The sequence below is a fragment of the Pleuronectes platessa genome, chromosome 8 (assembly GCF_947347685.1).
Source record: "Pleuronectes platessa chromosome 8, fPlePla1.1, whole genome shotgun sequence".
NCBI classification, from domain to species: Eukaryota; Metazoa; Chordata; class Actinopteri; order Pleuronectiformes; family Pleuronectidae; genus Pleuronectes; species Pleuronectes platessa.
Genome location: NC_070633.1, coordinates 7,789,219 through 7,802,247, shown reverse-complemented (window position 1 = coordinate 7,802,247; position 13,029 = coordinate 7,789,219).

Below are 13,029 nucleotides of genomic sequence, written 5' to 3'. Positions count from 1 at the left end.
ATGTTATCTGCTCATTCGACCTCAGTCAGAGCTCTGCAGCAATTTAGCCCATTACATTACAGTGCTTTCCAAATTCAATGGACTAGATATCCATTTGATACGTTTTTGTCATCCTCTATCAAACCAAATCCATGAAATGAGCTTGCAACAAAGAATATTGACACTATTCCAACTGTTATCTTGCACCTGGCCTAAATACAGGAGAGGTTGTGCATACATCTGCTTTCTAAACATTTTCTGTTAACAGCTCTTAAGTGAGACCATTTGCTGCTTTTCTGTGTTTTACATCATTGTAAATTAAACATCTTTATGTTTTCAACCGATCAAACAAGTCATTTGAAGACTAAACTTGTTGGCTCTGGTTTGGAAACGAGTTGTCCACTATTCACAGGGTTGTTGGTTCCATTCCCGACTCTTTATGTCAACATCTTTGAGCGAGACACAGGACTCGAGACTCCTCTCATCCAACGGACAAGAGACCATATGTTGCCAAAGGTGTGAATCAGGGGCAAATTGTACAAAAGTTTGAATTAACAACATTATATCAAAGCAAGTTGATTCAACAGACACAAATCACGTCTGTATCTGCTGCCACAACATACATATAGAAGACGCAAAGTAGCGGATATAGTTGGTGCAGAGGTTTTCATACATTGAAGAGAATAGCTCATTCCCAATAAAAAAATTGTTGTGGCTCTGATTCAACACCTGCTTTCTCTTTGAACAAGGTACACAAATCACATGGAGGTCGTATTTTTCAATGGAAATTGTGCCAAGGGTTTGCAGCAATCCTTTGTTTGTCAGCATCGCCGTGTTGTACAACCATTGTGGTTCTCAGCCTCTGGACGCCTGATTGCGCCGTCACACTGAGAACCCTGTAGTCACTCATCTTTGACCTTCCACCATTGGCTGACCACATGTTCTTTGAGAATCCACCTTGACACTGATCAGGTTCACCAATATTCAGCTGATAACCTGATTAAGATAATAGTCTGAACAAGATACCGCCATGTAACAGAAGCCAATTTAAGTCTTACTTGTAATAAAAAGGAATAAAATCAAGACATGGAGTTAGTCGCATTATGTAGACATGTATACATTTTTGTTGCATTATGTTTGTTTTGGAGGTTTCACTGCGTCTCACGAAATCAACATACAGGAGTGACTAAATGCCCTTGCTGTGAACAAGAATGAAAAATAAAAAGAAGTTGCCGATTTTGCAAAATTACTAAGACAACACCATATTGACCTATTTTAGGTTAGGATTTCGAAGCTGGCACCATAATGGAACAGTGGATGTAATGAACCCAGTCAATATTCTATTAGCACCGTATCTAAACCCCATAAATGAAATAATGTTTATTCTCAATATTTTCAAAGTTTGAATATTGGCGCCCATATATTCCTACTCACAAACACACAATTACAATTTTCAGCAGAACCAAACCCTTGTTTATAAACTGTGTTAAACACACTTATTGTATGTTGTATTGGGGGGAGAAAGGAAAATTAGTGTAATATAATGACTGTTATGTGTGTGTATGCTCCTGTGTCTTTACCTAGATCCAATATGACCATCATTTAGATCATGGCTCTACTGTAGAGTACATACACGCACCCCACACACACCAGCTGCCAGACACTTGGCACACTCCTGTACCACCGGCTGCTCCCTCAGTGATACAAGCCACATCCGCTCCAGATAATATTTTTGACTGAACGCTCGAAAGCCATCTAATTGTTTTCTCTATGTTGACAGAACATTTTTGAAACGCTGAACAAGGTTTTCAAGCATGTCAAATACTGACAAAGACATAGAAAGTAGAGGAGAGCATCACTCATCTGACACTAGGCAGTGGATCACAGAGAGGGAGCCCATCTGTGTGTGTGGTGATGCCTTCTTTCTCTTTAGCTAGATGGGGATATGTCTTTTGGAAAAAGTATAAAATGATAAATAGCCTCCGACGCAGACAGCTCTTTCTCACAAGTGAGAGAGAGCCTGCAGCAGCTCTTATGGGCTGATGGTTGGTAATTGTAATGAGTCATAGCTGAACCTGTCAGAGCTGCTCAGCGGTTTGGTAAAAGAGACATTTAACAGGAAAAATGGTTTTAATAGCATATACCTCCCTGCTTTGAGACTGCAGGAGCAATTCATTTAGTTTGCACAGAACAAGAGAACCTAGTTAAAAAGACAGGCTGAAATTGTCTGCAGTTGATTTGTGATGGCCTTGACCGAATAAAGAGAAAAAATGTGTTTCTGTGGGTACCTTGGACCATAGTTTAACGGATTCTTCCCTGACCCATGTTCATCCCTCTCTTAAATATGCAAGACTTACCATTTTCCCACATGAGAATATCATAAACGAAACATATTTATAGCCTCTCCGGGAGAGATTCGTAAGATTCTGAGTTGGCCCACTCCTTGTAGTAATATCACAGAAGAACGTAGTGGACATTGCAACCTCTTCTCCCTATGGAGTGACACCATAGACGGCTCTCCTTAAGTGAAGCCAAAGTGTCTCCATCACACTGGACAAACACACGGATGTATGTCCAAGCTCTTATTTTTCATTTAGGTTTGGTTATAGTTACTTATTTGATGCTCTGAAATGGGGTGTAATGTCATGACTTACAGCTGAGACTGCCTCGCATTTGGTCAAGTGCATGTGTCGATGGGACCTTGATTCTGTGGCTGCAACCTCTGATCGCTACCTGGCTAACAAAAGGACAACATAGGTGCAAAATGCCAGCGATCGTGTCCAGGACAAATCCAGCTTCATTTCTGTGTGGAAGTAGAGACGTGCCTTCCATCTGTTTATTCAGTTAGGGTTAAAGGGGTAGGGTCGGTGTATGAGTTACACACATCCAGAGCTCAGCCAAATGTAAACAGTGACAAAATCCAGATTTGGGGCTCACCATTTTTCCTTCTTACAATGTTTTAGCCTAATTATACATCAGTGAATCTTGCTCTAGAAAAAGTTGTGTTGAGTCAATCCCAGCTGACCTTATTTGGGTCATGAGTGGCAGAGTACACCTCACACCGCTCACCTGCAAGACACAAAGTTATATAGTAGTCCTATACATTTATATGCTTATATACTCAGTTGACTTGTGATTCATGAGACACTCATCTACAAGGTAATGAATTGCAATGAAAGCAAAGGTTTTTGCTGAGAGTAAAATTGTAAACAGAGTTTGTGCTGGAGGCAATAATATCTCCATTAGATTTAAATTGGATGATTTAATGGATGTGGAACACTCAGCTCTTATTGCTATTTTCTATTAGGAGTCAACCGGGTGAGGAGCATGGTGACTCCTTAGATTTCTGTCCCAAAGATGCAGTTGATGTGTGCCCAACAAGTGTCTGTGTGTTTTTGTGTTTGTGTGTGTATGTGTGTGTAGAGGAGGATGTAAACTGTGAATAATTGATAACTTTTGACTTTGAGTCATTGAGAATCTCTTCTGGGAGATTAGATGGTAGATTTAGAGGAGAGAAACTACACACACACACAATCTTACTCGTACACAGAGGTGTCAAAAGTATTCACATTCATTACTCAAGTAGAAGTATAGATACTAGGGTTTAAAAAAGAGTATCAACTCAAGCTTTTTACTTAAGTAAAAGTGTAAAAGTACTGGTTTCAAAACTACTTAAAGTATAAAAGTAAAAGTAATGTAAGGGGACATTTTTTTCCATTAAGGACAATCCGCGTCTCAGGGGCCTATAGTGCACTACCCCACCTCCTCCAAAAAAATAATTTTTCTAAAGGCCATAATGACTATAATGTTATATTAAAATGTTATGTTGAAAAATGTGGGATGCACTAGGCTACCCGTTTCAGCTGCATATATGCCCATTGAAAATGATCACATTTTATTACAATGCAAATACATTAAAGTACCATATGTGTACTACTGAGCATTAACATGCGTTTCATGGAGTGGAAGACATGATAACTAGTTGCCAATAAGTATTGTAGTTTAGTGAGGTCCTCAGTTCGGCCCCGCTGGAGTCAGTAACGGCCCTGGCGGAGCGCCGATAAGAAGATCAAACTTGACTATCTAGAGGAAGTAAAAGTTGTAACAAGGTTTCCGTAGGTGAACCTGTGGGAGGATCATTACCGGTACAGCCTGATTTGACTCTGGTCAAGCATGGCACCCAAACCCCCCCCCCCCCCCCCCCACAGGTGCTTAGGGTCTTGCTTTGCGCCCCAGGGCCAGCATGTCTCCCAACATGAGAATTTAGTCAATTCCATTTTCATATTCAAACATAAACACACACAATAGCTTACAAATTCATTCAGAACAAAAACTGACAGTCAACAAAAGCAACTTTAGATGCAAGTCATCAAAGTCATGGTCAGAGGATGAAAAGCTTATTAACTTCACTGGATGAAAATGTGTGCAAAATGTTTATATGGAACTAAATCCAAATGTTTTATGAGCATATGCAAGATGCATAAAAACTGCTGTGCAGGCCCTTAAGTCTGGTAACTGATATGAGAAGATTATGTGTGTAGGTTTGATAAGGAGGAAGCTCATACATACTTTACACCTTGATGAACAATCTGTTCTTCTGCAGTCTTTCATCAGATGAGGCACCAAGTAGAAGTGTAAAGTGCGTATTTGCCTGTTTCTGTATCTGAATGTGCACATAAGCATTAGTGCATCTCGTCCACTAACAGCTAACATTAGCATTCAACCACTTCACAGCTATCATTACTCACATGATAGGTTGGGGAAGTGTTTTTAACACACAATATGTAACTTTGGCCACTAGGGGATCTCTTAATCAAAACAATAACAAAAAACCAACATTGATGACGTTGTGAAATAGGATGGGATCATGAGAATTGATGTGTCTTCACCACAATCATTGATGAAAATCTACCTGAGGTGACTCAGGCGCAAATCAAGAGGTAAGAAAATAGTATACACTTTACGCAACAAACGGCAATGAATGATAATGATCCATTAACAGTAGCCAATGCACACGGTGGAAGGAAAAATTTGGCTAACCAGCAGGCAGTGTTTTTTCTAGATCATGAGGGTAAAACAATTAAATGGCAACCTAATGAAACGTTCTCTCATTTTTTGTAATTCTGTCAATGCCTTCGTGTGTTTCCCTCCAGTTTGTTGCCTTGATTTGTTACACTTGTTTATCCCGTGCTACGTGTCACTAGTTTGTCATCAGCGTAGTTTGTATTTAAGTCAAGTCCTCAGTTCTGTCTTTGTCGAGTTGCTGTTTAGTCATGGTCTTAGTCAGTTTTGTCTCCAGTGTCTCCTGCCTTGCTTTCTTTTCTTAGACAGTTTGAGTTTTGCATGTGTTTCTTCATGGGCCTGCTCCTTGTTTTGTGCTATTTGGAATAAATTCAGTTTTTATAAATTGGATCTGCCTCCTGCCTCGCTCCTACTATTTGGGTCCACCTGCTCTCTTCGCAAACCCTGACAATATGATCAAGGGATCACTTGTCATTTATCACGTCACATTACAAGTTAATCATGTACAGCACTGACACAAACAGCAGTAATATTATCATATCATTCATCCTAGTCTCTGTGATGAGATCAGACAAGTTGTCAGTCGAATCTCAACTTTCCAGAGCACTGTAAAAACTTCCCCCTGCTCTTTCCCCTTCATTGTGCCAGTGATTAGATTAGATTTGATCCATCTGAAAGTTGAAGCGCAATCAGCAGTTCATCCATGTGTGGGGAGGCACTGAAGCACAGCCCAAAACTGTGGTAAGCTACATAACTTTAGGGGATTAAAACCACAGAAGAATCAGACATTCATTATTACTGTGGCTCACTACTACAAGTTTGTACAAGGCAAAAGCATGAAGCAATATATCGGAGACAAATCAAAAACAAGGGACACTGGAGAACCCACTCCATCCTCCGAAGTGCAGCACTAAACACACCTTAAAATATGATATTTCAACAGCAAGTAGATTGCTTATCTGATTTTTTTAAAGATAAAAAGGTATTTTGTAACTCTGTGGTTATAAAGCAATGTCCTTCAATATGCTGCAAAAAAAGAGTAAGATATGTTCTTCATGATATTTAGATATTAGGCTTTAGACACCTTTTCAATGTTTCAATATTCTGTATATTTCCTGCTAAACCCATCCCCAAACAGTGGGTAATATATTATAACCAAACATTGGTTATGATATTACCTTATCATAACCACTAGCCACAGAAGGCCCGTCTGGAATTTTCCACACGTTTAAAGAAAGCCTAGTTTTTGGGTTAGGGTTAGGGTTAGGGTTAAAAGATTCTTCAGTCTACATCTCTCTCACATCAAGGATCACTCATTTCGAATTATTACCAAATTAAAGAAGCACCAGTAATTCCAACACTTAAAGAGTTGCTTAATTTGCCGGACTGGAACAGAAAGCTTGATGGACAGAGCTCTAAAGGGGTAGTAATGGTCGGCGCCAGGATTTTTTCTCTACTTGTGCTACAGGGGAGCTGGACTAAGATATGGACGGGCTAAGAAGATACAAATTTTCAGAGTTAATATAAAAGGAAGTTCTCCTTTTCCCTATAAAAGCACATATCGCACACAGAACATGCAGATATAATTTTTTAATTGAATCTGGCCAAACAACATTAGATAAAGTAGTGATCACAAGGAAATGACAAACACATCTTTCAGCACTGGACAGCATCCACGCCAAAGCCATGTGCATAACAAGACATCTGTGTAATTGTAATAAAGTTTCAGGGGAAAAAAGGCTATCACAAAATCGTAAATTGAATCAAGAATATTCTAAGTACAACCACAATGACAACTGTGTACGCACGCTTTTAACATACCAGTACATGTAAATGAAAAACATCCACAGAGCAGCCACTAGGAGATTCAAAACTAAAACTAAATTGTCTGCGGGGGGCTTATCTGTGACTGCATAGATTATTGACATGGCTATACCCACGCTTGCCCTGGTGTAACGCCGCAGTACCGTAATTCCTTACTGAAACTGTGAGTGCCTTTTTAAGAATCTACTTTGTTCTCTGAAAACTGACAATCCTCTTTCTCAAAATCTCTTTTTCAGTCTTTCTTGCCTCTGCCCAAGTGTCCCTCTAAGCTCTCACTAGTAGAGATGTGAACGTCTCTGTCATTCTTTTTAATGTCTCATCCGGTTCTCATGCTCTTGTACCCATAGGGCAAACATTTGGAGAGACCATCTGAAACCTTGAACATAGTTCAAATGTACTTTTCCTCGGTTTACTTCGAAAGATCGTTGCTTACTTTTTGATAGTTTCCTTATGTCAACTCTATGTCTTTCTCCTCTTTGTGTGGTCCTCCCTGCAGAAATCTTTACATGTTCTGTTCTTCCTTTCACATCTGGCTTTGACAACAGTAAACACAGAAAAAAACTATTAGCTGCAATTTTTAAGAAGTTTATTTTTATACTGTAAATCAGATAATGTACTTGCTCTAATCTGTGACTTATATACTGTATATATAGATAAATACTTTAGTTTTATGAGGAAATGATGTACCATGACTTACACAATAGATCAGCTTTAGAGATACCTGTCAGGTGTTCGACACTTAGCTGAGTGTGATATAATGCGGCAGCAATAGGAAGCACTCAGCTCTTACACAGTCAGATAATGATAATTCAGAAAAAATGATAAAACCAAAAGGATGCTCATGGTGATGGATGATCAAGCCAGGGCATATTTCAAATCTGTCTAAATCTTAATTTATGCCCGGTCCGAGCCACTACTGGCCAGGGATTATTTCCCTGAGCGTGTAAGCTTCAGAAACTGCGGCTAACATAGATGCTGAGCTGTCCCTTCTTTTCATATATTTGAAATCAACTACTCTGCAACGCATCCCTGCAGTAAATTCTCTTTTTTTTCCACTCTTCTTAAGGAAACAAGTTTTTGGGGATTTATGCATGTTCCCTTTTTTTGCATAGAAATAGATTATAAGATTGATACCAGTTTCATTTCTGTACATTAAAGAATGAAGTAAGAGCTAGGAGTCAAGCTTAGGATAAAGTATGAAAGACTCATACTTTATTGCTAGTAATGTTTTTCAACTAACATGTCAGGTCTGGTTTGTTTAATTCATACATAAATTGTCATTTTCTGGCTACTGGCTATTTCTTGATAATCAGCAGTGATCATTCACTCTTGAGATTAAGCATGTTATTTCCCTCTGCTTCCAGGGCATCAGGAAGTCAATCTCTCATGTCAACTAAATTAAATAACCCTATGTTTATAAATTTAAAACAATTTCTTTAAAAAAAGTTTCAGAGGTGACTCATATATTGTGTGGACGTATAATTGTAATGTTTTTGGTATTGTAATGTTGACTCATAATGTTTGTGCTGACACAGAAGAAACTCAGGTCAGAGGAAATATCCTTTGTATCCCTCTATGACAATATTGTCATAGAGGGATGGGAACCGTCCTGGAAATCCTGGAACCGTCACCTTATCGTGGTGGAGAGGTTTGCGTGTCCCTATGAACCTGAGGGCTGTGTTGTCTGGAGCCTTGTGCTCCTGGTAGGGTCTCTCATGGCAGAGTGGTCTCAGGTGAGGGGCCAGACTAAGAATGGTTCAAAAAAAACCTCAATGAATAACGGAGGAAGAGGAGATGTGACCCTGCCCGGAGGAAGCCCGGGGCCCCCGTCTGGAGCTAGGCCCAGACGGAGGGCTCGATGGCGAGCGCCTGGTGGCCGGGTTTGCCACGGAGCCCGGTCGGGCATAGCCCGAACAAACTACGTGGCACCCCCCCTCTCTTCATCCCATGGGCCCACCACCTGTGGGAAGACCCGTTGGGGTCGGGTGCGCAGCCACATGGGTGGCAGCGAAGGTCAGGGGTCTCGACGGACCAGACCCGGGCGGCAGAAGCTGGCTCTGGGGACGTGGAACGTCACCTCGCTGTGGGGAAAGGAACCGGAGCTTGTGAGGGAGGTGGAGCGCTATCAGTTAGATCTGGTGGGGCTTACCTCCACGCACAGTCTCAGCTCTGGTACCGTACTCCTGGATAAGGGTTGGACTCTATTCTTCTCCGGAGTTGCCGAGGGCGTGAGGCGCCGGGCGGGTGTGGGGATACTCGTAAATCCCCGGCTGAGCGCCGCGGTGTTGGAGTTTACCCCGGTAGACGAGAGGGTCGCCTCCCTGCGCCTAAGGGTTGTAGGGGGGAAAACTATGACTGTTGTTTGTGCGTATGCACCAAACAGCAGCTCAGAGTACTCGGCCTTCTTGGAGACCCTGAATGGAGTCCTGTATGGGGCTCCAGTAGGGGACTCCGTAGTTCTGCTGGGTGACTTCAACGCCCACGTGGGCAACGATGGAGACACCTGGAGAGGCGTGGTGGGGAGGAACGGCCTCCCTGATCTAAACCCGAGCGGTCGTTTGTTATTGGACTTCTGTGCTAGTCATGGATTATCCATAACAAACACCATGTTCGAACATAAGGGTGCTCATAAGTGTACCTGGTACCAGAGTACCCTAGGCCGAAGATCAATGATCGATTTTGTGATTGTGTCATCTGATCTGAGGCCGCATGTTTTGGACACTCGGGTAAAGAGAGGGGCGGAACTGTCAACCGACCACCATCTGGTTGTGAGTTGGATCAGGGAATGGGGGAAATTTCCGGATAGACCTGGTAAGCCCAAACAAGTAGTGCGGGTGAACTGGGAACGTCTGGAGGAGGCCCCCGTCCTAGGTATCTTCAACTTACACCTCCGGCGGAGTTTTTCTGGCATTCCTGTGGAGGTTGGGGGCATTGAGCCAGAGTGGGCGGTGTTCAAAGCCTCCATTGCTGAAGCTGCGGTGGCTAGCTGTGGCCTCAGGGTCTTAGGTTCCTCAAGAGGCGGTAACCCTCGGACACCGTGGTGGACACCGGTGGTCAGGGAAGCCGTCCGATTGAAGAAGGAGGCCTTCCAGGATATGATATCCTGGAGGACTCCGGACTCGGTTGCAGGGTACCGACAGGCCCGAAGGGCTGCAGCTGCTGCCGTGTCGGAGGCTAAGCAGCGGGTGTGGGAGAAGTTCGGAGAGGCCATGGAGAAGGACTTTCGGTCGGCACCAAAGTGTTTCTGGAAGACTATCCGGCACCTCAGGAGGGGGAAACGGGGAACCATCCAAGCTGTGTACAGTAAGGATGGGACTCTGTTGACCTCAACTGAGGAGGTCGTCGGACGTTGGAAGGAACACTTTGAGGAACTCCTGAATCCGAATAACATGCCCTCTATGTTGGAGGCAGAGCTCGAGGTTGATGGTGTTTCGTCGTCAATTTCCCTGGTGGAGGTCACTGAGGTAGTCAAACATCTCCGCAGTGGCAAAGCCCCAGGGATTGATGAGATCCAGCCAGAAATGCTAAAGGCTCTGGGTGTTGAGGGGCTGTCATGGTTGACACGCCTATTCAACATCGCGTGGGAGTCGGGTACAGTGCCAAAGGAGTGGCAAACCGGGGTGGTGGTTCCCCTGTTCAAAAAGGGGGACCAGAGAGTGTGTACCAATTATCGGGGTATCACACTTCTCAGCCTCCCTGGTAAAGTCTACTCCAAGGTGCTGGAAAGGAGGGTTCGGCCGATCGTCGAACCTCAGATTGAAGAGGAACAATGCGGTTTTCGCCCCGGACATGGAACTACGGACCAGCTCTTCACTCTCGCAAGGATCCTGGAGGGGGCCTGGGAGTATGCCCATCCGGTCCACTTGTGTTTTGTGGATCTGGAGAAGGCGTATGACCGGGTCCCCCGGGAGAAACTGTGGGAGGTGCTGCGGGAGTATGGGGTAAGGGGGTCTCTCCTCAGGGCCATCCAATCTCTGTACTCCCAAAGCGAGAGCTGTGTTCGGGTCCTCGGCAGCCAGTCAGTTTCGTTCTCAGTGGGTGCTGGTCTCCGCCAGGGCTGCGCCTTGTCACCAATCCTGTTTGTGATATACATGGACAGGATTTCGAGGCGTAGTCGTGGTGGGGAGGGGTTGCAGTTCGGTGGTCTGAGGATCTCGTCACTGCTTTTTGCGGATGATGTGGTCCTCATTGGATCATCGGCTTGTGACCTTCAGCACTCACTGGATCGGCTGGCGGCCGAGTGTGAAGCGGCTGGGATGAGGATCAGCACCGCTAAATCTGAGGCCATGACTCTTAGCAGGAAACCGATGGATTGCTTACTCCGGGTAGGAAATGAGTCCTTAGCCCAAGTGAAGGAGTTCAAGTACCTCGGGGTCTTGTTCGCGAGTGAGGGTACTATGGAGCGTGAGATTGGTCGGAGAATTGGAGCAGCGGGGGCGGTATTGCGTTCGCTTTACCGCACCGTTGTAACGAAAAGAGAGCTGAGCCGCAAGGCAAATATCTCGATCTACTGGTCGATCTTCGTTCCTATCCTCACCTATGGTCCAAGCGGCCGAAATGAGTTTTCTCAGAAGGGTGGCTGGCGTCTCCCTTAGGGATAGGGTGAGAAGCTCAGTCATCCGTGAGGAACTCGGATTAGAGCCGCTGCTCCTTTACTTAGAAAGGAGTCAGCTGAGGGGGTTCGGGCATCTGGTAAGGATGCCCACTGGGCGCCTCCCTTGGGAGGTTTTTCAGGCACGTCCAGTGGGGAGGAGACCTCGGGGAAGACCCAGGACTAGGTGGAGAGATTATATCTCAACACTGGCCTGGGAACGCCTCTGGATCCCCCCGTCAGAGCTGGTCAATGTGGCCCGGGAAAGGGAAGTCTGGGGCCCCCTGCTTGAGCTGCTACCCCCGTGACCCGACCCCGGATAAGCGGATGACGATGAGTGATGATGATGAGTGATCCCTCTATGACAATATTGAAACCTATACATTATTCAGCATATCTTACTAGTGTGTGTGTGTTTGTTTGCTCTTTTAAAAATGTTTATGTTTGGAGCTTTAGCGAGTGTGAACTTGACTTAAGACAAGCCTGTTGCAGCCAGTAGTTCCTCCCTGTCAGGACGCTGATTGGGCTGCACGACTGTAGTTCAGCCACAAGTGAGTGACTTGGATCCTGCTTAGATTGATTCTGTTTAGCATCTATAGGCCCCCTCTCCCCAAAATATTGTTTTAAACTATAAAAACAAAGTTGTCATTGTGCCCTAAACACTATGCTATATAAACCTCACTCAAAGCTTGCAAAAAGCCAAGTGCTATAATTTCTCCATTCAAGTTCTTATACTTGGCTTAAAAAATTTAAAAAACTGGATGGACAATTCATTGATGGAGCCAAACCAAACCAACTGACATATCAATTAATAAAGCAAAAAGTGAGAAATGACTTCAGGGTACCGAAAGTCCACATGGATGCTTAAACAAACCATTTGATAATTAGAGCACAGATGGTGGGTAGCTGAACTTCAAGTCCATCACACACAGCCAGGGAGGATTGATTTATACTCTGAGATAAAAATTCAGTCTGCAGCCATGTCTACTGGAGTTTAATTTTGTCAAGTCACAGGGAAAATTCTTGTTTTCAGACTTGTTTCCCACAAACAAAATACCATTGGAAAAGCTCAGCAAATCACATTCTTTACCACAACACACTTTTCATTGACAAAGAATGTGTTATTTGATGCACGTCAAAACAACCAGGCCTATTATTTTCTATGGAAACCCACACACTGCCAGGGAGGCGCCTCTGTCCTATTTTCCAGCTTTGATGGCAGTCAACACTCCAGGAAAGCAGTGTTTTATTCAGACTTGTGCCCTGAGTTGGCACAGCCCAGCTACTGTACCTAGATTCTTCCCCTCCCAGTTGATAGCATGTCTTTTTCTTTGGGTTTGTAGATGTCACAACAGACATGGAGAAACTTATTGTGTAGGTAGAAAAACAACCAGCCCTATATGAGCTGCATGTTTGGAAGCATAAATATATTTTTAAAGCAGACTGCTCCCGCTGAGCCATAGATGGACAGATCAACATGTTTGATATTTTAGTCAGGGGTTTTCAACTGGGGATCCGCGGCCCCCTGGCATTGCAGGGGGTCCGCGAAATTTGCTTTGACTCTCAGGAGGTCTTGGAGATGTAGTTTGTATGATGGGAATTTTTATTTGCCA